Source organism: Mytilus edulis, chromosome 12 (genome assembly GCF_963676685.1).
Source record: "Mytilus edulis chromosome 12, xbMytEdul2.2, whole genome shotgun sequence".
Taxonomy (NCBI): Eukaryota; Metazoa; Mollusca; class Bivalvia; order Mytilida; family Mytilidae; genus Mytilus; species Mytilus edulis.
In genome coordinates this window covers 79,209,693-79,236,757 of record NC_092355.1, presented here as the reverse complement: position 1 = coordinate 79,236,757, position 27,065 = coordinate 79,209,693, and the positions used below count along the sequence as shown (strand labels likewise).

General features: G+C 32.9%; 1 protein-coding gene and 1 long non-coding RNA gene across 2 annotated transcripts in view; both read right to left on the bottom strand.

Annotated features, from left to right (window-relative positions):
• LOC139497229 (uncharacterized) overlaps positions 1-27,065 on the bottom strand; it is a 308,105-nt gene that overhangs the window by 120,151 nt on the left and 160,889 nt on the right. The window lies entirely within an intron of this gene.
• LOC139498138 (uncharacterized) lies at positions 814-25,683 on the bottom strand. The gene is made up of 6 exons (XR_011657825.1): positions 25,477-25,683; positions 14,931-14,992; positions 8,928-9,201; positions 6,116-6,237; positions 5,839-5,862; positions 814-898 (listed from the first exon to the last, which is right to left on the bottom strand). It is a non-coding gene; the product is annotated as an uncharacterized lncRNA (long non-coding RNA).

The window sequence follows — 27,065 nt, the reverse complement described above, 5'->3', positions numbered from 1 at the left end:
GTTCTGAAGTAATTTGTTGTTGTGTGTTTTATATTTCTTATGTACAATTTGTTCTGTTCTGAAGTAACTTGTAGTTGTGTGTTTTCTACTGCTGGTGTACAATTTGTTGTTCTGAAGTAATTTGTAGTTGTGTGTTTTATATTGCTTATGTACAATTTGTTCTGTTTTGAATTAACTTGTAGTTGTGTGTTTTTTACTGCTGATGTACAATTTGTTCTGTTCTGAAGTAATTTGTAGTTGTGTGTTTTATACTGCTGGTGTACAATCTGTTATGTTCTGAAGTAATTTGTAGTTGTGTGTTTTATATTGCTTATGTACAATTTGTTATGTTCTGAAGTCACTTGTAGTTGTGTGTTTTATACTGCTGGTGTACAATTTGTTCTGTTCTGAAGTAATTTGTAGAACATTGTTTGTTTTAAACTGCTTATGTACAATCTGTTATGTTCTGAAGCAACTTGTTTTTTTTATTTTTTATACCTCTGTTATTATAGTTCTAAAGTAAATTGTTGTTGTGTGTTTATGTACAATATTCAACATTTTGAAGTTACTTGTAGTTTTCACTGTTTCACTGTGCTTTTATTTTAAGTTACATGTAGTTTTGTGTCTTTTTTTGTTCATGTACCATAAAAGGCTGTGTCTTCAAAAGATGTTTCTATGAATTATTAAAATAAGGTAGTTTTGAATGTGACTATTTTACTTACATCTTGATTATCAATATCTGCACCATTCTGTAGGCTTAATTTTAAGGCTTCTGTATCTCCCTCCGAAGCAGCTGTAGTAAGTTTCTGTAAGTATAAGATATAAATTACATTTAATCTTGATAATCAATGTCTGCACCATTCTGTAGACATAATTTTAAGGCTTCTATATCTCCCTTCCCAGCAGCTGTAGTAAGTTTCTGTAAGTATAAGATATAAATTACATTTAATCTTGATTATCAATGTCTGCACCATTCTGTAGACATAATTTTAAGACTTCTATGTCTCTATTCCCAGCAGCTGTAGTAAGTTTCTGTAAGTAAACCGTAATAAAAATATATTGTAATAAATGTCCTTACTGTTAAATTAGGTAATAATTATGTATTCTTCTGTTTAGCAATGACTACATAAATCAGTAGTATCCTTCCTTCAAATAACAGACAGAGAGGAATTCTTTTAAAGGGAAAATTCACGATTTTTTACTTATGGTTTAAATATGTTCATTATGACATAATATATATATTCACAAAGTTTTATCGCTATATGTGCAGTAATAAAGGAGAAATTCAATAATTAATGAAAAAATATCAACTACTTCCTGTAGGTCGTGACGTTTTCTCCTGATTTTTGCATGCCGGGATTTAAAATACAATCATTAAAAGTCTTGGTTTTTAATCATATTTTAACGTAATCGTAAGCGCGCCGATGACTTATGCTTTATCTAATAACCATCCGATAATAAGAAGATAAAACGCACAGACTTTCAATTGTTCTCATTCGTGAGATAAATTATCTATGTTAAACGTATATATTCGAATTATTTTTGTAGACAACACAAAAAGTTATAAATTTATTTTTAATAAATGCATTTTCGGACTGATAAGGTGAACAAATTAAAGTACAATAATCTGTAAAGACAATATGTTGGTGTACTATTATTGACCTTTTACTATCTCTGCTATGGCTAGGTTTATACGATGTGTGTATTCACGGTTCTGTGGCAATACTCGTAGATGGCTTGTTGAAAGGTAAATTGTTATTTGCACTTCGGTATTTAACCACGCCTCTAGGGCACACCTTGCCAGGTGTGACTGTCTATTCGGATCAGTGGTAGCATTTAATACACACATTAAAAATACATATTCAAGTTGGTGACAAATAAAAATTGGTCGCCGTGGAATTATTTAATTATATTTGGTGCTATTATTTATTTGAATTCAAATAAGTTAATTTACTAAGAAATACACAATTTTCGGTTAAAGACGGGAAACTTAATTCATATGTCAGAATGAAATGATATACAAGTCTTGTCCTTGATTTATGTCTCATAAAAAAGGGGGACTTAGAAATTAGAAATAGCTTTACTAAATCATTTTTATTTGTCTTTATTAGGTGAAAAAATGTACGAGAACACTTACATTTAGACTTTTGAAAGCCATGTATTAATTAATATATGAAACTATCTGAAGATAACTCTACCGAAGCGGAATATAATATGTACGAATAAAGAAAAAAATATTTTTGTAATGGAATCGAAAAGTTACGAATAGATATTCTTTTCAAGTGTGATAAACGTCAACCAAATTTATTCATAATCGGGAACGTCCTTATTAAAATCTGAGACAACTATAATAATCGTCGTCTCCCAACGTATATATATACTTAAATAACTATTTGATCAACGATGTTTAAAATTAAAAGACAACGAATTTAATGTTATCTTTCCCTATTTTTGAATGTTATTATAAGTCTGTTCAACTTGCAAGAATACCCCTAAAGCGGACAAATATCCGACAAGCAGTTTATTCTTTAAATTGATGTCATTGAATATCAAGAAAGAAAATAAATCCCGAAATTGATACTCAATAGTTTTCCTAGAAAATATTCACATTCCTTGGGGATTATTAGTGTACGTCCAGTTGCATATATTTTACATGAATGTTGGAACAATTGTGATGATGACGAATTTCGTCCTTTATTCGAGAACAATCTAATTGATATATAAATCTGTGAGTTTACTATGTTCTTAACTTCGATGAACCAAAGCAAGTTATAAATTGACCTGTATTTAAATCAAATTGTTTCTTTTTTCTTCTTATTCTTCTTTTGGTATACAATAGTCTATCGAATTCGTTGATTACATACTGTTGGCAGACGTGGACTAGTCTATTTACAAAACTTTTACCACAATTTACACAAAATGTATGTTTCTTTCTTATGTTCAATGTATACATGTATACATATTTTAAATTGCGCTACTGACTATAGTTCCGTAACTTTCTACCAGGCGTATGTATACACGAATCGTCGACAAGTGCGCACATTTTTTTAGATCAATAATTCTGGTATGTTCTAATCTGTCCTAAACTATTGACAACGAGTATATATTACATTTTCCCAAATTAACCCTTGGAAAAATATGTAAATAGATTTGTATTTCTTCAATTATTTTTTTTTGTATTATTTTTTTTTTTATAAATAATATTCTTTACACCAGAAATGTTATTTATAAACAAGCGTATGAGTTCAGTAATGGCTAGTATATTATATCACTTTCGGACACGCAAGACAAAAATGTATATTATACATGCACCTGATAGTTCAAAATGGAAAGTTATAAGTAACGGTCGTGTACACTGATCAATACCTACAGAAGTGAAACGATGCATGAACTTGCAAGCCCGCCGGACAGGAAATCGATTGAATACCTGGACGTGTCACCTTACACCCCTTCCAATACCTTTGGGAGTAATACCTTTAGCCATGCTGGTGATCAGATGAGGGAAGATCCGAATTTATTTAAATAAAGTTTATTACTTGAAAGAATTATGAACGAATTAGATTTTCGAAAACAATTTCCACGGAACACTTATTTATCATTTTATGACTTGAACTTTGACTTTTTAACTAATTACAATATTATCAGTTTAAAAATAACAGACTATATGGTTATTTAAAAACATAAGACCATTTTCCGTATCAAGTTAGTCAGTCAGATAAAACAACCGTACGATTGACAAGACATCGACACGCAATTACGACTACATCGTTTACTGTAGTTTTGTTCCTTTGTGGTTTATTGACATATCGGGATTTTTCATCGGAGAAGGTGACAAGATGGCGGAGAGTAGAGAACTGATACTCAAAATTTAAAATCGATGGTGATCTCTTATTTAGCGGAATAAAACTTTAATATCTATAAATTTGAGCATTTTTATACAGAATGGACATAATATCAATTTTTGATTTTTTTGCGAAGTTTCCCTTTAATAGCATAAAATTGTTGGGATTTATGCATTTTATATTATCAAGAAAAACACCAAGAGTGCACACACTGAAATGTCTCGCCTTCTTTACTATCATTGATATTATGTTGATAGTCCTAAAAAAAAAGCTTTATCACAACTGTCACATAAACCAAGAACAACTAAACATTGACCAATGAACCATGAAAATGAGGTCAAGGCATGTACAGCTAACAATTCTTCCAAACAACAGATATAGTTGACCTATTGGTTATAGTTTAAGAAAACCAGACCAAAACACAAAAACTTAACACTGAGCAATGAACTGTGAAAATGAGGTCAAGGTCAAATAAAACCTGTGCGATTGACATATACATCATAAAATATTTCCATACAACAAATATAGTTGACATATTGCATAAAGTTTTAAATAAAAAGACCAAAACTCAAAAACTGAACTTTGACCACTGAACCATGAAAATGTGGTCATGGTCAGATGACAACTGCCAGCTAGACATGTACACCTTACAATCATTCCATACACCAAATATGGTAGACCAATTGCATACAGTATAAGAAAAACAGACCAACACACAAAACCTTACTGTAACCACTGAACCATGAAAATGAGTTCAAGGTCAGATGACACCTGCCAGTTGGACATATACACTTTACAGTCCTTCCATACACTGAATATACTAGATCTATTGCTTATAGTATCTGAGATATGGACCTGACCACCAAAACTTAACCTTGTTCACTGATTCATGAAATGAGGTCGAGGTCAAGTGAAAACTGTCTAACGGGCATGAAGACCTTGCAAGGTACACACATACCAAATATAGTAATCCTATTACTTATAATAAGAGAGAATTTAACATTACAAAAAATATTTTTTTTATTGGAAATGAGGTTAAGGATATGGACATGTGACTGACGGAAACTTCATAACATGAGGCATCTGTAACAAAATATGAAGCATCCAGGTCTTCAACCTTCTAAAACATGAAGCTTTTAAGACGTTAGCCGCTATCGAATCACTATCCCTATGTCGAGCTTTCTGCGACTTAAGTCGCAGACTCGACAAAATTGTTAACCTTCAAAAATATTTTTTTTTTTATAGAATCATGGACTAGATTTGGCATATCCTTGATTTTTCTTTCTTGTAGTATTTTCTGGACTTTGACCTTTGTCCTTTTAAAGACAAGTAATACACTTAGTCCTTTAGTTGCCCCTACTTTTGTCCTTTTTTAAGACATGTAGTTGTGTTTTTCATTCACTAAGTCCTTTAATTGCCTTTTAAAGACATGTAGTTGTGTTCCATTCACTTAGTCCTTTAATTGCCCCTAGGTACTTTCTCATTCTTTTTCATATCAGCTAGTAGAAATCTCTCTATTAACTTACTTAAAGAGGTAGACTGAATAAATGTAGATGTGGGATATAATAAAGCAATGAGATTGTAACCTAACAAGACAAAAAGTGTGTTGCATCAGTCAGCTCTTTATACCATAAAATAGATTGGTCTTATTCAACTCACATGAACTTAACAATGGCAAGGGGAGATAACTTCTGTATTTTTTTTTATGTAGAAAAATTGTCCCAATATTTTTTTCAAATAACTCTACAGACCTACTTAGAGTTACAAATAAACAAGGATTCTGAAGGTACTACAAAAATAATACACTATCTCCCACCACTCACTTTTAGAATCTTTTTTTCACCTTGCACCTTGCTTTGTCCCAGTTTTGTATTTTTTTGTTTTTGGAATAAGTAGTTTGGTAGTTCACTTAGAATTCTACTAGTTTTTATCTCAAGTTATCACATACTTGTATCTAATTGTACACTAATGGGGAACAAAACTACAAATGACAAGAAGACTATTAAGTAAATCTTACCTTATTCCAACTTTCCATTATAGCCTAAAAATAGAAAAGAATAATCATAGTCTATATATACTGTTGAGTTTTAATTGAGGTATTTGTGTTATTGCCAATTGAAACATGATCACTATGAGTGGTAAAATACTGACCTAATATTTTCATCTCCTTATTTCATTCAAATAATAAATAATAGCATTGAAACAGTAATTTATCTCAACTTTTCTGCACTATTTAAAGTTTAATAATAATGATAATGAACTGAACTCAAAACCTTAAAAATCTCATCACATACCTGAATGAGGTACAAATGTATTCTACAAACAGGGTGTGACTAAATGAGGTACAAATGTATTCTACAAGCAGGGTGTGACTTTTTCCATCAAACACCAGAACATCTATTGCACTTTCCCAGATCTAAAAATTTCAAAAGTTTTATTTACCAGCATTAAGACACAGATAAAGAACAATATTAAATATCATATTGCAGCTTCTCAAAACACTGTCTACGATCAACTAGACCAGTCACATTAAATTCAATGATTTTTTATTCTGTATGTGCCTGTCCACAGCCAGGACCTATAACGTAGGGGATGTAGTTAGAAGCTGTGTTGTACCATATTCATTTTTCCTTCATTGTTGTAGTACAAAGTAGGCTGTTGATTTTTTTTTCTTTTGAAATGTTTCACATTTTATTATACCATGTCTTTTTATAGATGATTATATGGTATGGGTTTTGGCTTTTTCTCATTGTTGAAGGCTATTGGACGACCTGTTATTGTTTATATATTTGTCCTATGGTGTAGGAATAATTTCATCATTGTTAATCATACCACACCTCCTTAAGGTAACTTCGAACTAGACAAATAGACTTGTGTCGCTGCATGCAACTGATAGGCCATTTCTGGAATCATGTCTTTCACCGGAAAATATCCTCAATTTCGCACCCTTTTGTGACATCATTTACCAGATAGAAGGCGGGCCTGTATCCCTGCTCTATTAAAGTTTCAAGCATTTTCAGAATTGTCATTCTGCAGAGTAGTTTAGAAATAATTTATTTTCCGTAAGTACGCAATCTTAATTCCCATACCACTTAAGGAGGGTCATCAACTTATTAAATTTTAATTTTCCAAATATTTTGTGCAATATACGATCAAACTTTTTCACCCATTCGCTCAACATGCATGACATGTGTTGGAAGTGATGATGCCTACATTTTAGTTATGTGGTGATGGAAGTCATATGACAGATTCAACTAACTACCGTATCCCGGAACTGGCATATTGAGGCAACATATTCACTGAGGCATAAATGATCATTCCCTTAAATCATTAATTATAAAGCCAAGAAAACTTTCATGAAAATTTTCTTTGTACAATGCACAACAGAAACTACAAGAATGTGTCCATAGTCATGATAGTACATGGATGCCCCACTAACACTATCATTTTCTATGTTCAGTGGACTGTGAAATTGGGGTCAAAACTCATAGGGAACATGTGTAAGAAGTTTCAAGTTGATAGGACTTCAACTTCATCAAAAAATAGCTTGACAAAAAGCTTTAACCTGAAGTGGAGCAGACACATTTTCTATGTTCAGTGGACCGTGAAATGGATTCAGCTCTAAATTTGGATTGTGATTAAATAGTTGACACAGCATAGGTTTCTGACACAGAATGAATGTGGTCTAATGAACTTTAAATAATTCTTTTGCCTTTGAGCAATTAACTATGCTGTTGAATATTAATCCTCTCAAAAAAATGTTTGAAGAAATTTTCTTTTTATTTATGAAATCTGAAATGAGAAAAATTTAACCCCCCCCCCCCCATTTTTTTTTCACATCCCCCTTTCCCTTTTCCCAAAACTAATCTCAATTCAAATTTCTAATGGAGTTTGCAACAATAACTACTCATTTAAATACATCATAAAATATTAAAATGTAAAATAAAGTGCTTGTTATCACTGAATGGTAAAGATTGTTTTAATTTATCAGTTGGTAGTAAAAGTGAATATACATTGTATATTGTATAAAACAATGATTTAAGTTGATTCAACTACTATTTTGGACAAAGAAAGATAACTCCAATTGAAAATTTCTTGCTATTGCATAATATTGTGCAATTAGATATTTCTTGCTATTGCACAATACTGTGCAATTGAAAATATTTGCTATTGCACAATACTGTGCAATTGAAGATTTCGTGCTATTGCGCAATACTGTGCAATTGAAAATATCTTGCTATTGCACAATACTGTGCAATTGAAGATTTCTTGCTATTGCTGAATACTGTGCAATTGAAAATTTCTTGCTATTGCACAATACTTAATATAATAATTTTGGATCCTGATTTGAACCAACTTGAAAACTGGCCCATAATCAAAAATCAAAGTACATGTTTAGATTCAGCATATCAAAAAAGCCCAAGAATTCAATTTTTGTTAAAATCAAACTTAGTTTAATTTTGGACCCTTTGGACTTTAATGTAGACCAATTTGAAAACGGGACCAAAAATTAAGAATCTACATACACAGGTAGATTTGGCATATCAAAGAACCCCAATTATTCAATTTTTGATGAAATCAAACAAAGTTTAATTTTGGACCCTGAGTTGGACCAACTTGAAAACTGGTCCAATAATCAAAAATCTAAGTACATTTTTAGATTCAGCATATCAAAGAACCCCAAGGATTCATTTTTTGTTAAAATCAAACTAAGTTTAATTTTGGACCCTTTGGACCTTAATATAGACCAATTTGAAAACTGGACCAAAAATTAAGAATCTACATACACAGATAGATTCGGCATATCAAAGAACCCCAATTATTCAATTTTTGATGAAATCAAACAAAGTTAAATTTTGGACCCTTTGGGCCCCTAATTCCTAAACTGTTGGGACCAAAACTCCCAAAATCAAACCCAACCTTCCTTTTATGGTCATAAACCTTCATTAAAATAAAATCCTTGTCATATGAGGTTATTTTTGATTTGTTGACTATATATTAACCTGTATACATCACCATTCTTACTTTGTTGGGTTGCTGTCTCATTGACATATATCTCACTTAGTAATATGATCCTAATATAGTTCACATATAATGTACACTTACCTATAATAACTTGACTGGACAAGGATCACATTGACTGGACAAGGATCTCATTGACTGGACAAGTATCACATTGACTGGACAAGGATCACATTGACTGCATGGACAAGGATCACATTGACTGCATGGACAAGGATCACATTGACTGGACAAGGATCACATTGACTGGACAAGGATCACATTGACTGGACAAGGATCACATTGACTGGACAAGGATCACATTGACTGGACAAGGATCACATTGACTGGACAAGGATCACATTGACTGGACAAGGATCTACAAAATACAAATAATCGAAGTTCAAACTAAAGGTGTCACACCACCAATTACTCCCTCAAATTTAGAACGTATGTGAAAGTAGGCCTACTCGGACAAAAAATAGTGCATTTGATGTCACTGTTTACTTAAACTACCCAACAAATTTGCAGAAATGAAACTTTTGGTGAAAGAAAAATATATTAAGACCATTTTGAGCCCAAATTTACTTGTCTATGAGTTGACATTAAAAATTGAGGATTAATGCGCTCCATAGTATACTAATTTAAGATTTCAAGAAAACCAGGGGTTATTTTTAGTGGTACATCCATTCGGAAGGTCTCTTCTTTCTTATATGGCTTTAAAGGTATGCTGAAAATTGGCATGACGAAAGGTGATACCTGTACGATTCAGGACATACCTGGTTTGTAAGAGGTTAAACTTAAGATAAAAAATTTAGAAAGCTATGAAAATTGCAAAATTTGGTTGTACAGATAGGGACTTTTAATTGGTGGTCTGACACCTTTAAGCAAAATGCGGTGAAACATCAAAATCAGAAAACAATTGTTTTTTTTGTTGTCTTAACTGATCATTTGAGATAATAGTCATATAGTAGCCACATTTCAATCTTTTTGGTAGCAAAATGTCACATATTGCAAATTTTGAGTTTGTGCTATTTTTAGCTTTTCCCACCCTGACAATATGCTTTTATATAAAAAATGTCCTAAATAATGTTATAAATGCACAGAAAGTTATTCTGTGGTGTTAAACATTGAAACATAGGTTGTTTACTACCCCCAAACAAATTTTGTCATGCAGATTAAATGAAATTATTTGATTTTTACCCCTTATATCATTGCGTCATAATATGTACTTGGCAGATAGCATAGCCTAATGTAAACACTGCAGAAACTCACAAAAGTACCATTTATTATTCCAAATGAAATTTTATATCTTAAATTTTATTAACTGATGTAAATAAACACAGTTAAATGACCATGACTGCACTTTTGATCAATTTGTAGTACTTTACTGACACCAGATGAAAAAAAGGGGAGTCAATATTCCTCGACACTTCAATACCTTGGATTTTTTACTAAATTCATTGCAAAAATTGTGGAAAGTCTTGAAAGTAGTAAAACAAACAAGGAAAAAACAGCAAACACTGATCTTGATATTGAAAGTTTATGTTCCTGTAGCCCAAAATGAAATTTTCAAGTATTTTCTATCAAAGTCATACATTACAGTAAGTTTAAATTGAGCTGTGAAATTTTTAATATAAGTCGCATAATGCTCAGATAGGCTGTTTTTAACTACAAATTGACTAAGGATTAAGAATAAAGCAAAATAAAAGATTTCTAATCAACTTTTTTGTCTCTTTAGGCCAGGATTTTTTAATTTGTTGGTTTACGGATCCGCCGACCCGATTTTGCAGATTTCCAGAATAAAAATAAAATTGACTTTTCATGCTTTTTTATTCCCGCCGACCCTAAGAAATGCATTATCCCTGAAAAATAATTAAAATAATTTTTTTTTATGAAATGAAATGTATTAATCACTAACAAAATTGATAACACTTGCTGTGGTGAAAAAATAAAACTTCCAGTTTACGTTTTTAAATATAGACAAATCAATTATCATAATAACTGACCTTAAAATGTCGTTTGCACAAATAATTTTGCGGAACGAAACTTGTGTTTAAAACCAATTACACAATAACTTCGTTTCCCTTATTTGTCATCAGTCTGTAAGATGCATCATCTCATAGAAATAGACTTGTTCAAATGTGGATAGGTTGAAGGCATCAAGTTGAAGTATTGAATATTAACAAATCATTTGGAATTTTCTTGTTTCATAGATAATAAAAAAATTATCGTCCATTTGGATAAAAAACGGGAATGCGAGACAACAGATTGACCCGATAATCTCGTTTTTCCAATGGACGAGTCTATTAGGTTTTTGACACGTGTGTTGAAACTTATTTTCGTACGACGTTTTTACATTTTTTTTCTTTATCAGTTTTCGTGCTTGAAGATCATTATTCACCAAGTTTTCTGGAATTGATTAAGAGCTATGCGAATCTATTTTTCTTGTTTCTGAAATGACGATTTAAGGTTCCACTAAAGTCAAAATATAGGACACTTCATAAACATCTAAACTTTGCCTGTAATATTCAACCTATAATGAATAAAGTTCTAAACTATGGGAACATATGTTCATGTAAACATACTTAACATATACACACTGTCAAAATTGTAAATAAACTTGAATTTTTTATGTTGTGGCCAAACCGGTTTTGAGGGTGAACACTTAATTTTCCAAAAAATCTGGAGGCTTGAGAGATGTCTAAATTCGTTAAAAATTGGTATGAATGAATACTGTAACATACAATGCAGTACAAGCTAATGTTGATTTTTTAAGAAAATGTATTGATTTACGAGTTTCAGCTAAATTCATGTATCTAAATGAACGAATATCAAAGATACAATACAGAAATTGGACAAAAATGTCATTGCAACTAATTTATTTGACAAATAAACACTAGTTTGTACTGCAATGCATGTAATAGTATTCGCCTATACCAATTTTATACAAATTAAGTCACCTCACAGGCCTCCAGATTTTTTGGAAAATTTAGTGTTCACCCTCAAAACCGGTTTGGCCACAACATTAAAAATTCAAGTTTATTTACTATTTTGACAGTGTGTATATGTTAAGTATATTTAAATGAACATTTGTTCCCATAGTTTAGGACTTTATTCATTATAGGTAGAAAAATACAGGCAAAGTTTAGATATTTCTGCAGTGTCCTATATTTTGACTTTAGTGGAACCTTAATTTCATCTTTGTCCGTGCACCCCCCTTTTTTTTACTGTAACTTATTAGACAATGTCAACAGCTGAGCAATAATATTTCATTGAACTAAAATTTAAGAAATGATGATAAAATGGCATAACAAACATACTGTTAGAAAGGTGAAATATATATTGATTTTGCATATTTTTCTGTTTTCAAAGATGATTTTTTTCTTTTTTTTTCCCGACCGACCGACCCGACTTTTTCATGGGGAAAATCCGTAAACCAACAAATTAAAAAACCGTGGCCTTAGGTGTCACACCACCAATTATTCCCTCAAATTTAGAACGTATGTGAAAGTAGGTCTACTCGGACAAAAAATAGTGCATTTGATGTGATTGTTTACTTAAACTACCCAACAAATTTTCAGAAATGAAACTTTTGGTGAAAGAGAAATATATTAAGACCATTTTGAGCCCAAATTTACTTGTCTATGAGTTGACATTAAAAATTGAGGATTAATGCGCTCCATAGTATACTAATTTAAGATTTCAAGAAAACCAGGGGTTATCTTTAGTGGTACATCCATTCGGAAGGTCTCTTCTTTCTTATATGGCTTTAAAGGTATGCTGAAAATTGGCATGACGAAAGGTGATACCTGTACGATTCAGGACATACCTGGTTTGTAAAAGGTTAAACTTAAGATAAAAAATTTAGAAAGCTATGAAAATTGCAAAATTTGGTTGAACAGATAGGGACTTTTAATTGGTGGTCTGACACCTTTGACAAGGCTAAAAAGAAAACACCAACAAACAACAGTACACAAAACACAAAATAAACAAGCATTCTGACATTATTGCATGGCATACATAGTCCCCTAGGACCCCTACCATTTAAAAAATCATTGTACTGGAACAAAATGTTAACTTGATCTATAACTTGTCATGGTTTAAACTATATAACAAAGACAAGTCAATATCTTCAAGCATGCATGACGACTCAAAGTGAGGAAAACTGATTATTTAAGTGAATTTTCAAAGTCCAAGGACCACAACTCTGTACAAAATCATCAGACCAGAACTTAATTCGAACTTGATCTGTAACATGTCATTATGAAGCAATAAACCAAATATTAAATCAATATCTTCAAGCACAAAGAAAACAAGCATGGCAATACATAGTCCCCTACCGGTTAAAAAAATCATTGTAATGGAACGAAATTCTAACTTGATCTATAACTTGTCATGGTGTAAACTACATAAAATAACAAACAAACCTACCACTTAATTCTTCAAACAATTTACTAAAGAGAAGGGAAAAAATCCAAAATGTCATTTATCTTAATACAATGTCTTTTAAAAAATGAGTTATTTCCCTTTGAACAAAAATCTAGTAATTAATAAGTATTTCATCAAAAATATAATTCTAGGGAAAGTTAATAAAAAATGAGTTATTTCCCTTTGAACAGAAATTTATTAATTAATAAGTATTTCATCAAAAATTTAATTCTAGGGAAAGGGCTTTAACTGAACAAGGAGAAAAGCTAAAATCGAACTTGACCTGTAACTTGTCATAATAAAACAATACACCAAATATCAAATCAATATCTTCAAGCATGAAGAAAAAAGTCTGGAAACTTATTTGCCGGACTGACAGACAGATGGACAGACAGACAGACGAACAGAGTGCAAACCTAAAGTCTCCTTCGACTTCGTCAGTAGGGGACTAATAAACAGCTGCGCCACGAGCGCATGATATGCCCGTCGTCTTGTGAAAAAAAACATTAAAAAATGTTTGGAATAACGCGAGGGTTGTTCAGGAAGTCATGCTAGGTATATCTTGACTCATTCCTTATTCCTGCTCAATAGGAAGTTTATATAAGCATGATAAGAGACAGAAAAAAAATTGCTCACAACATGTTTTATATGTTTTTTACCAAAAAGCTCAATAAAAATTCAATAACTCAAAAATAAAATAAAGAATCATCACAAAAAAATATACAGATCTTCAGATTAATATAACTAAGACATGTAAAAAGTGTGTAAAGATTTAAGCAATAATCATAAATCGTTTTTGAGATACGGTACGACATGTGAAAAAAACACACCCCTGTTTTAGTTACAAAGTCCCGTAACTGAAAAAGTTTTAATCTTATTTTCGCCAAAAAGTATACAGATCGTTTGATCATCATAAGAAACAACTATGTAATTTTAATGAAATTTGGATAAATTGTTCTCAAGGAATGGTGCGACATGGTCAGACGGACGCCAGACATTAGTATACTATAATACGTCCCGTCAAAATTTTGACGAGCATATAAAACCTGGAAAACTGATTTGCTGGTCTGACGGATGGACAGACAGACAGACATAGACAGACAGACAGACTGACGGAGTGCAAACCTAAAGTCCCCTTCGACTTTGTCGGTAGAAAAATAAAAACCTTAAGACTGAGCAACACAAACGCCACCAAAAGTTTGTGGTGATCTCAGGTGCTCAGGAACGGTAAGCAGATCCTTCTCCACATGTGGCACTTGTGTTGACATGAATGTAAGTACAAACCCACTGATAGGTCTATAATTTAAAAATGCTTGTCAATGGTTGAATACAATTTTGACCTCTTTCATTGAATGGTTGGTGTCTCATTGACAAAAATATCCCAAATGAACTTCATAGTCGAAAACTCTTATTTTTTTAAGCAATTTACATTGATATGTTTTGTTAGATATGTTAGTTTAGTAATCATGTAATTATGTCATGTATTTTTTGTTTCCCATATAAATACAGGTATGACAAATGTAGATGAGTGCAAATATTAATCCTGTTAGCTCTTTATTATCTCCCCTTTAATAATTCTAACATTGTCAATTGAAATTTTATTTCTGAATTTCATTTGACAAAATAAATACATGTAACTTAACGATTCAATACAATTTGACTATAATATTCACTTACCTTTACTAAGTATTAAATCGACTGTACTTGAATCAAATAAAAACGAACAGTAGATCTTTAAACTGAAAATACAAAATAGCTCAATTACAGTTTCAGATGAATATCGGTTAAACCATTTCTGAATATATTATGTATATACTTTTTTAGCTTGTAACAAGTATCTTGTAATGAATGAAACATGTGAAAGAGATATAACCTTCCATATAATGTATATATATAGTACCATACAAAGCTCGGTGTAGCAGTCTTCACGCTGAACTGCTAAATCTACAGGCCCGCAGCTCAATTTTTGAAAATTTTTAGTTAGATTCTGTTTGCCTGTAGGTCTGATTTTTACAGGCCCGAGAGCAATTTTACCAGCCTGGGCTGCCACTCGTCGTGAAGACTGATGTAGGAGTTTTTTTAGCATTGAAGGCTGTCTAATGCCAATAATGAAATTTTTTTTTTTTGATTAGATGATTAATAATTAATTATGATTTATTTAAGACTACTGTTTTAAATTGATTTATTTGTGTTTGGTGTAAAGTAAAATACAAGTAGTTAGCTTGGTAGAAGTAAAACAAGGAAGACTTTTAATGAATAAAATGAAAGATAACTATTTTTACCAGTTTGTGACGAGTTTGATAGCCATTTAGATTCTTCTGCCCTACTTTAGCAAGTCTAATAGACAGATGACTTAGTTTTTGAGTTTTTGACAGAGGCTGATTTAGAGGGTTTTACAGGGCTTTTTGTTGGGAAAATTTGGTTGATTGTTTAGGGAATCACTGAAGCATGACTGGAGCGGGTCCCATCTTAGTCAGTCAGTACCCCCACCCCCACCCCCTTTATGAAAATTTCTGGATCCGCCACTTTTTGATCATGACAATATTTATTATCAATTCTGTCCAAATAATTCACAAAAGAAAACCTGTTTACGTTTTTAGAATGTCACTATTTTATTTTAAACAATAAATAAACAAATTGTCTTTATTTAATAAAAATACACTATCAAAAGGACGATTACAATAAAGCACAAAACCTTTGATGCCTACGTAGAGAAGAAGAAGAAGAACGAGAATGGGAGCGAACGTGAATTTGGGCGAACGGACCCAGATTGGAACCAAGACAACATGGAGGCTTGTATAGGGTATATTGGGATACGGGATATTTGCAATTTTAATTTTAGGGATACTGGATATTTGTCCTAAAAGTACATGTAAATGGGATATGGGATATTGATGCATTTATAAGGATATTGAATTTTTAACATGAAAAAAAAATAAGTTGAATTAAAAAGTTAAGTACAGAAATATTTACATCTCACTTGATAAAACTGCCCCAAAAAGTTTAATATTAAAGGTCATTTTAGTGCTTTGTTGATTTTAATTGAGTTAATGGTCATTTTATTTAAAAGTCATCCAAACCCAAGCGAAAAGTATTGATCTATTTTCGATATTTATATGTTCATGTGTACTGAAAATTTTAAAAGTATTTGTTTTGCCTTCCATACTTCGTTCCTTATTGTTAATTTTCCTTTTTTGGATGGTGATGTTCCTTTGGCACTATCTTACAGTGTTTGTATATCACAACACCTCCGCTATGCCCGTGTCTGTTGTAACGTTTTGGATTTTAATGAACGAAATCTATGTATTACTGGTAAATAATATTAAGTCAGGGATTTAGTTACCACAAATCACTTAAAATCTTTACTAAATCATGTAAATTCTAGATTTGGTTTTGAAGTTTGGTTCTACCTGTAAATTTTTTTATTTCAAACGGGATATCACATCCTCATTTTTACGGAGATGTTGTTTACCGTGCCATTGGATGTTGGATGTGTAACGATTGATAATTTAGTCTCAGATGCATTACTTTTTATTAGTTGTAATTGGCTTTGAACTAGCTGTCAGTAACTGCAAGTACTCTCAGATCTGTACTTAGTGTCTTTTTGTTGATGGGATGTACAAGTACTCGGTCACGTCCACTCTCTGTTTTTGTTAGATGTATTTCTATTTGTATTCATCTGATGTCGATAAGCCTTTTTTAACTGATTTGTATAGTTCGTTCTTATGTTGCACCACTGTCCCAGGTTAAGGGGAGGTTTGGGATCCCGCTAACATGTTTAACCTCGCCACATTCTGTATGTATGTGCCTGTCCAAAGTCAGGAGTCTTTAATTCAGTGGTTGTCGTTTGTTGCTGTGTTACATATTTGTTTTTGTTCATTTTTTTTTATACATAAATTAGGCCGTTAGTTTTCTCGTTTGAATTGTTCTACATTTGTCATTTCAGGTCTTTTTATAGCTAACTATGAGGTATGGGCTTTGCTCATTGATGAAGGTCGTACAGTGACCTATAGTTGTTAATTTCGATCTGTGTCACGTGGTCTCTTGTGACGAGTTGTCTCATTGGCAATCATACCACATCTTTTTTTATATTATATGCTCATATGCATTGATAATTTTCTTGAAATAATCATAGATTTTTGTTAGATGTATCCATCTGATGAGTTAAGCCTTATTGTTGTCAATGTTTTTATTTGTTTTGATGCTTTATATGATTACAGGATATTTTATAGTGTTTTACCTCTTATTTTTTACGTGGCGTGGCAAGGATCTTCAGAGATCTCCACGTTTTACAGATTGTTCTGATGTGCAACGGCTGCTTTGCCAGACAAGCTGGGCCTAGTCAAAAAGTAGATATTTCGCTGTATAAACTATGTTAATAACGAATAATTACTAAATAATCAATGTAAATTAATATATTTTCTTTCTATTACTGGTGTTGTGAGGAAGGAAATTAAAAAAAAGTAACACAAGAGTGCACACGCTGAAATGTCTCGCCTTCTTTACTAATCATTGATATTATGTTGATAGTCCTAAGTATAAAGCTTTATAAAAAAACTGTCACATAAACTTAACATTAACCAAGATAACTAAACAAAGACCAATGAACCATGAAAATGAGGTCAAGGTCAGATGAACCATGCCAGGCAGACATGTACAGCTAACAATGCTTCCATACAACAAATATATAGTTGATTTATTACATAAATAGTTTAAGAAAAATAGACCAAAACACAAAAACACTGAGCAATGAACCGTGAAAATGAGGTCGAGGTCAAATAAAACCTGCGCGACTGACATATAGATCATAAAATATTTCCATACACCAAATATAGTTGACCTATGGCATATAGTATTAGATAAAAAGACCAAAACTCAAAAACTTAACTTTGACCACTCAACCATGAAAATGAGGTCAAGGTCAGATGACAGCTGCCCGCTAGACATGTACACCTTACAATCATTCCATACAACAAATATAGTAGATCTATTGCATAAAGTATGAGAAAAACAGACCAAAACACAAAAACTCAACTATAACCACTGAATTATGAAAATGAGGTCAAGGTCAGATGACACCTGCCAGTTGGACATGTACACCTTACAGTCCTTCCATACACCGAATATACTAGACCTATTGCTTATATTGAGGACCTTGCAAGGTACGCACATACATGTACCAAATATAATTATCCTATTACTTATAATAAGAGAGAATTCAACATTACAAAAAATCTGAACTTTTTTTTCAAGTGGTCACTGAACCATGAAAATGAGGTCAAGGACATTTGACATGTGACTGACGGAAACTTTGTAACATGAAGCATCTATATACAAAGTATGAAGCATCCAGGTCTTCCACCTTCTTAAATATAAAGCTTTTAATAAGTTAGCTAACGCCGCCGGATCACTATCCCTATGTCGAGCTTTCTGCAACAAAAGTTGCAGGCTCGACAAAAAATATTGGGATCTATGTAATTCATAAAGTTCAAGATCACAGAGTCAAATGTTGTGTTATTTCTTTGCAAAACAAGGGCTGTGCAAATTTTGCCTGCTGTAATAATATTGCAACAGTTAAGTGTAATGTAGGTACATTAGCAGAAAGCTTTCTTGTGTTAAATTTTGAGTTTATATTGAACTTGCATGCTAAATACCCACTTTTTGATATGGACGTGCTCTGACATCCCACAGTCTCAGCTTGTCTGGCAATACAGCAGTTGGATGTCAGAGCAATCTTGGACAAGAGACAGGGTTGCGTCCTTCTGTTCTTTCCAACATACATGTACATTTGTAGGTTAACGTGTAGGATGAAGTTTCTTATCAATGAAAGAAGAATGCTATCAAAATTATATTTTACAGTCATATGCATCACGGTTTGAACAATTAAAAACTAGAGGCTCTAAAGAGCCTGTGTCGCTCACCTTGGTCTATGTGAATATTAAACAAAGGACGCAGATGGATTCATGACAAAATTGTGTTTTGGTGATGGTGATGTGTTTGTAAATCTTACTTTACTGAACATTCTTGCTGCTTACAATTATCTCTATCTATAATGAACTTGGCCCAGGAGTTTCAGAGGAGAAGATTTTTGTAAAAGATAACTAAGATTTATGAAAAATGGTTCAAAATTGACTATAAAGGGCAATAACTCCTAAAGGGGTCAACTGACCATTTCAGTCATGTTGACTTATTTGTAAATCTTACTTTGCTGAACATTATTGCTGTTTACAGTTTATCTTTATCTATAATAATATTCAAGATAATAACCAAAAACAGCAAAATTTCCTTAAAATTACCAATTCAGGGGCAGCAACCCAACAACAGGTCGTCCGATTCATCTGAAAATTTCAGGACAGATAGATCTTGACCTGATAATCAATTTTACTTCAGTCAGATTTGCTCTAAATGCTTTGGTTTTTGAGTTATAAGCCAGAAACTGAATTTTACCCCTATGTTCTATTTTAGCCGTGGCGGCCATCTTGGTTGGTTGACCGAGGTCATGCCACACATTTTTTTAACTAGATATCCCAATGATGATTGTGGCCAAGTTTGGTTTAATTTGGCCCAGTGGTTTCAGAGGAGAAGATTTTTGTAATAGATTACTAAGATTTACGAAAAATGGTTAAAAATTGACTATAAAGGGCAATAACTCCTAAAGGGGTCAACTGACCATTTCGGTCATGTTGACTTATTTGTAAATCTTACTTTACTGAACATTATTGCTGTTTACAGTTTATCTGTATCTATAATAATATTCAAGATAAGAACCAAAAACAGCAAAATTTCCTTAAAATTACCAATTTAGGGGCAGCAATCCAACAACGGGTTGTCCGATTCATCTGAAAATTGCAGGGCAGATTGATCTTGACCTGATAAACAATTTAACCCCATGTCAGATTTGCTCTAAATGCTTTGGTTTTTGAGTTATAAGCCAAAAACTGCATTTTACCCCTATGTTCTATTTTTAGCCATGGCGGCCATCTTGGTTGTTTGGCTGGGTCACCCCACACATTTTTTAAACTAGATACCCGAATGATGATTGTGGCCAAGTTTGGTTTAATTTGGCCCAGTAGTTTCAGAGGAGAAGATTTTTGTAAAAGTTAACGACGACAGACGACGACGACGGACGCCAGACGCAAAGTGATGGGAAAAGCTCACTTGGCCCTTCGGGCCAGGTGAGCTAAAAAAGTCTGAAATTAGACCCCTTACACTAAATTTATCGTTTAACATCACATAAAAGAGATTGTTATACAAGGCTCTAAGATGGAACACTTCTTCTTTTGGACACATACATTGTATATTCATATTTAACACTAGAAGTATGCACTAAATTTCCTTTAACACAGTTAGTCGGCAAAAAGCTCTACAGAGCTTATGTTTGTATTTAATGTAACCCGACTTGAAATAAAATTTCTTATCTTATCTTATCTGTTTGTTTTTCCAGAGTCAAAATTGTTGACTTTGTGATGTCAGATGATGAGCAATGATGAGGAAAAAAATGGGCTTGGGAATGAATTTATAATGATTTTTTGGGATATTTCAAAATAGTTTTAGGGATATGGGATATTTGTAAAAAATAATTATTGGGATAATAGGGGTAAACATTATAGGGATACGGGATATTGAGATAAAAACTTATAATGGGATATGCATCATATGGGATATTGATACCCCCCCCCCCCCCCCCCCCAACCCCCCAACCCCTCAACATGGGATCAACTTTATCAAAATGTACGTCCGTCTTATATCTTAATTGAATCTCTGTGTTCTCACAATACCTTGGTATATCTTTGAGTAGGTTTTACCAAAAGCGTATGTTTAACAGTTTTACCCTTTCTTTCACAGGAAACATTTTTTTGTCGGGGCGCGAAACGGGTGCGTATAATATACAACTCGTTTCAGGAATTGTTTCTCCGGAAAATCTTAAGTCAGATGAGTTTTTTTTTCGCGGAACCAATCAAATTCAGTTTTGAATCCGGTTCCTTACCTGGAAGAAGAAAAGGTTGCAGTCAGGGCCGTAACTATATTGAGGCAAATGAGGTAAATGCCTCATGTTAGAAATTAAAAAAAAAAAAAACAGAAACAAAAGATTGTCTTAATATCAAATTGTTCTCACGGAAAGTGTCTAGCAAGAAGCAAGTTCTCTTCACTCTCTGGTGTCGCCCCTGCATGTTTTTCGTGATCCATGTTTCTATTTTACTTTTAGTTTTCAAAGTTGATTGTCTATTGTTTGTACTTCTGTGTCCCGGGTTTGTCTTTTGTTCATTTAAGGTCCTACTTTATAACTGTAGTCTTGGTGTTGATTTTCATTTGTAAACGTGTGGTTTTACAATGTTAAGCGGCATGCCCACCGATGTCCAGAGAGTGGAGAGAGGATATTTTAAGGAATAGACGATGCTACAAGACACAGAAAAAATGGTCGTTTCTGAATGGAGAATTGAACTTGATATCAAAGAATACAAAACTTGCTTTTCAGTTGTAGATAAAACTAGATAGCTGACAAGGTTTAAATTAAAGTAAGGTCACCAATTTCCCGATATCAAATAATTTGAAGACAAAAAACAGTAATGTATTGCAATATGAAGGGTTAAACTTGCATTAAGTCAGAGTCATGTCCAGACCCTTTAACAGAAAATAAAGGAATATGGAGTAAATGTGCACGAAACCTAATCACACACAAAGTCAATGCATAGAAAAAATACTAATGATCAATCGATTATGGTCAAAGTTGCTGGAGCGTTCTTCAACAATAAAAGAATCATTAATATCGAGTTGGTCCCTAGTGTAGACTTAAGCAGTACTAGTACTTAAAGTATAATACTGCACTGTCACTAAATTTAAATCTAGTCATAAAAAAACACCAAAGTTTAAGAACAATACAAGATGATAACAGACAGACAGATCCGGTATTAATGATTATGAGAATTAAGATTTTTGCTTTATCCTTCATATCGGTCTTTTAATGTTGTCCATAAAACGTAAAAGTCTTAAATTGTAATGAATCTATGTTTTTGCTTTGAGACCAGAATTTTGCGGAGAAAAAATAGCTAAAAATTAATTACGTTTCAATTTCAGAAAGAGTCCGGGAAACGCTCAGAATGCACAATTTTGCGTTATTTTCCTCAGAGCTTCTGGGGGCCTTGAGCGGCCCCCAGACCCCTCGCCAAAATTTTTTCGACTCGCTTCGCTCGGCGAATATATATATATGTCGTGTACAAGTTGCGATTATGTACAGGTTATAACATGTACAAAAATATTGTACATGTTATAACTTGTATAATGCAAAAATACAAGTTATAACATGTACAAAAGTACCTCGTACATGTTATAACCTGTACAAAATATTGCTTAAAAATGGTTTTAACTTGTACAAAATCGAAAAATAAGGATATGTTTCTATTATTGCAACAGATGTTATTAACCTCAATAATTTTTTCATAACTTTTTTATTATTCCTTCGTGTAACTTGGTTAGTGTGTTTTGTTCTTTTTTGATACAGTTAATGTCTAGGGGTCGGTATTACAAAGCATTCCTAAGACCTGTCATAAGATATATCTTAGGACATGTCTTATGCTCCTCTTAGGACTATAGCTATGGACATATCTTTATTTGATGAATTATAATTGTGAGTGTCCACTTTAAAGGCATAGTAAAATACACTCATTCTAGTTGACACTAAAATACATAAGAGGATAGACAGGATAGATGTGTCTACAAAGACAATTGGGAATGGAAATGGGGTGTGTGTTTAAAAGACAAAAACCCAGTCATGGAGCACACAACATCCAAAGGCCACAAATACATGCTCTCAAAGCTAGTAGAGGATATATATTTAAAACATCAAAATGACATTCGCTTCATGCAATGATCTTATAGTTCATAAAAAAAAAATTAGTTTAAAATTTACATTAGCATGCTGAAGGCCAAAAATGTTGAAGAGTAGATTCAAAGATATTGATAATGAAGCGTGGTCCAATGAAGAATATTTCAGCTCTCTCTTGCTTTTAAAGAGTAAGCATATAAGACATTGTTGTAGTCTCTGCATGCTATAAACAAGAGGGAGGAGTATTACTCAACTTTATTAGGCATCGTTCTTTAAATTTTTGGAAGAATTTAGTTACTAGTATCTAATGTAATTGTCATTGGGGAATGCAAGCTTTTAGTAAATAGTGTCACACTTATTTAAGCCATAGGGGACTGCATAAAACATACAATTACATGCAAACACATTTTGCCAGCATAAGTCATGAAAAATATATTTCTGAAACTTTGTGTGCATTGTCCTCTACTGAAAAAGACACGTTCTGGTCTATTTATTGTTGTTCTTTATGCATTGGTGAATTTAAGGGGGTTCGCGGGTCTAAATCATTTATATAGGATTTCTCTATATTTTTCTATAAATGAACTTTATCTTATGGTTAATAGAAAAATAAAATAAAAAAATGGGGACACCGTTCATTTGCGCTCACCATCTGCCTTCGAAAGAAGCATACATTTTTGTAAAGGTGTTTTTTTTTCTGTTGAAGTAATAAGTGAAATAAAGGTAATATCGAAATAAAAAAAAGAAATTTATTACAGAAATCGCTCAAATTTTACAATAATTTAGTTTAAGTACAGCTTATATGGAAATTATATTAAAAAAGATAGGTCACCGATGAGTTGAAAAAGATATTTCAATTTTAAAGCCAAAAAATGGCATTTTTCCACCAAAGGGAGATAATTTGGAACTTTTTCAATGATGTATACATTTTAAAAGTCATCTGGGGCCAGCCAACACGAATTGATTGTTTTGAATGATTTTTGTACCATATGAAAAAGTAACAACTACAAAAGGAAATAAATAAAATTTGTAATGATAAACAAATGTTTGATTTTTTTCTGAAATTTTTATACCCTCGAGCCTCCTTAAATGTATATTTTACTTCATTAAGATTTATCTTAAATTTTGTACAAGTTAAAACCATTTTTAAGCAATATTTTGTACAGGTTATAACATGTATGAGGTACTTTTGTACATGTTATAACTTGTATTTTTGCATTATACAAGTTATAACATGTACAATATTTTTGTACATGTTATAACCTGTACAAAATCGCAACTTGTACACGACATATATATTGCCTCACTATTAGAAGAGGCTAGTCAGGCCATTGCAGTGGCGGACCCAGGCCCGAGGAGACGTCTAGAGCGTACAATCTCTCCCCTTTTGATCGAAAAAAAAATATCATGCTACTCACGATTTATATGATGTTTAGGGTTACCATGGTTACATGCAAAGGAAATAAATCAATAATCTGTGTCTAGTTCACCTGACTGGATCAGTTTTATAAATGTTATAGTCAATGATACCTGTGCGTGTACAACCAATAAGGACGTTATACTTACTTCTTTGTTAGATGGACCTTTAAATAGCTTTATCTTTTTTAGCTTCCTATGAAAGAATACTTTAATATATAGCTATTAAATCATTTTACGGGACGGTAACCAAAGACGATTGAAAAACCTGTTAGACTAGTTTATAAATAACTTTCTTTAAACGAATAAATATGTCACGGCAATTTACACCAAAAGATTGTATTAAGATTAGTCCATCTTTTCTATTTGGTTTACTATTAATTGAGTTAAATATAAACTTTAAGTTAGTAAAATAATTAATTGAAACGTCGTCCTACTGGCAAATTAGTCTTGGCAATAGTCTTTGATACTATTACATATTTATTTTTGTATACCAAGGAAACAGATATGGGGCCAGTACAAGGAAGTATTCCCAAACGACCAGATTTAAACAGGGGCGGACCAGTCATTTTAAAAAAGGGGGGTCCCAACCCAGGACAAAGGGGGACAATTTGGGGGGGGGGGTCCAACTATATGTCCCCATTCAAATGCATTGATCGTATTTTTTATAATTTCCGAATGAGGTCCCCAAAGGTAAGGCCTATATGTGTAACATATGATACCTTTCACCAGTGGCGGATCCAGGAATTTCAAAAATGGAGGGGGGCCAGAGGGCACATAAAAAAAATAGGGGACCCGACAGTTAAAAGCCTGAGAAATGCACATAAACCCCAATGTTCGGCCATAAGGTGCCTCCTTGGTACGCCCCATTTTCATTAATCAGTACAATCAGAGCCTATGATATTTTCTAAAAAAAGATTAAATCGTGTAACACACAAATACAGATTATAAGCTACTTGAATTATTATCAGAAATAACTTAAATTACCTTTAAAAAACAATTGTCCACTTGGTTAAAATGAATTTCCACTTTCGTTTTATATGTAAACACACATACATAACGACTGTCGCAAAGACATTTTTACATACGGGTATCTAGAATGTAATACAATACCATTCAATACAATACAATATACAAATATATATTTATTTGAACCAATTAAAAATGCCGTTAAGTGATTATAATTGAACATACACCAGATAATATTACAATATTTCATTCATAAAAGAACGGGAGATTGTATATTTTAGCAGAGACATATTTCATTATCACTGAACTAGTATATATATATATTTGTTTAGGGGCCAGCTGAAGGACGCCTCCGGGTGCGGGAATTTCTCGCTGCATTGAAGAGCTGTTGGTGACCTTCTGCTAGTGTCTGTTCTATGGTCGGGTTGTTGTCTCTTTGACACATTCCCCATTTCCATTCTCAATTTTAATTTTACATGCATGTGTATATGATCTGTCTCTGATTTTAGTAATCATGGTAATCGATCCAAGGCTATTAATTTCAAAAAGGGGGGTCTGCGGTAACCGATGAAAATCATGCATTTTGACAATTTATTGCACATGATGCTGAGTCATAACTAAAAACATCTCAAGGGTTGACAATGTTGACTGGGTCATCTGGACTCCTCCCGTTCCGGCAGAAACTTTAACCCTTGATGAAGGGAGGCGTCCGTTTGACAGGGCGGGGATGTATAAATACCCTGCCACATCCGGTCAGAATCGATGCTTCGTGTAGAGAAAGTAGGTTAATTGGCCCTCTGCACGTGAAATAACACTTCGTAACAAATTCGTAAGGGGTTCAAGTTTCCCGTCCTTCATTCCGACCGGCCTACCTATTTGGGACTGATGGTTTCTCGTTCTGAATATGTATTAAATATTTGCCACTGGACGTTTTAAGCAACAACTAATTGATCATGTTGATAAATCATAACTGAAAATTATTAACATATTTCCAAAAATATCTTTTACCGTTTTGCATCTTAGCTCTTAAACTTGTTTGTAAGATGCACATATTTATTCGTTTAAAACTTAGTTTTATAGGGTTTTCAGTCGTCTTTGGTTCACGTGAAAAAAAATTGTGACTGTGGAATAATTTCAGTAAAAAAACCGGTGGGAGGTTGGTGGGGGGGGGGGGGGGGGGGGGTAGGGGACCGAATAGAGTGAAAAATAAAAAGGCAGGACAGAGATTACACTTAAAAAATGCAGGACAAAATTTTTCATCTTAGCCTTCCTCTCACCCCCCTTAGAAATAAAATGGTAGCTCCCTTACAACAATTATTACAGAACGTATCTCCATTGCCAAACATACCGTAGTTCATAAATGACGTCACAACCGTATATGTATATAGTTTGAAATTTTACAACACATATTGTAAAAGATAATATGTCGTCAAACTTTTCTTTGCTTCTATTCTATGGAAAGGGAATGATCGCATATTTGGTCTGCAGCTTGATAAAGTTGGGTTGAAGTGTGGAGGCATTTTTTACATACAGCCACTTCTTCAAGGACGGTAGTTTAAAATTTTACAACACCCATTGTACAAGGAAAATTTGGATACACGGGGGAG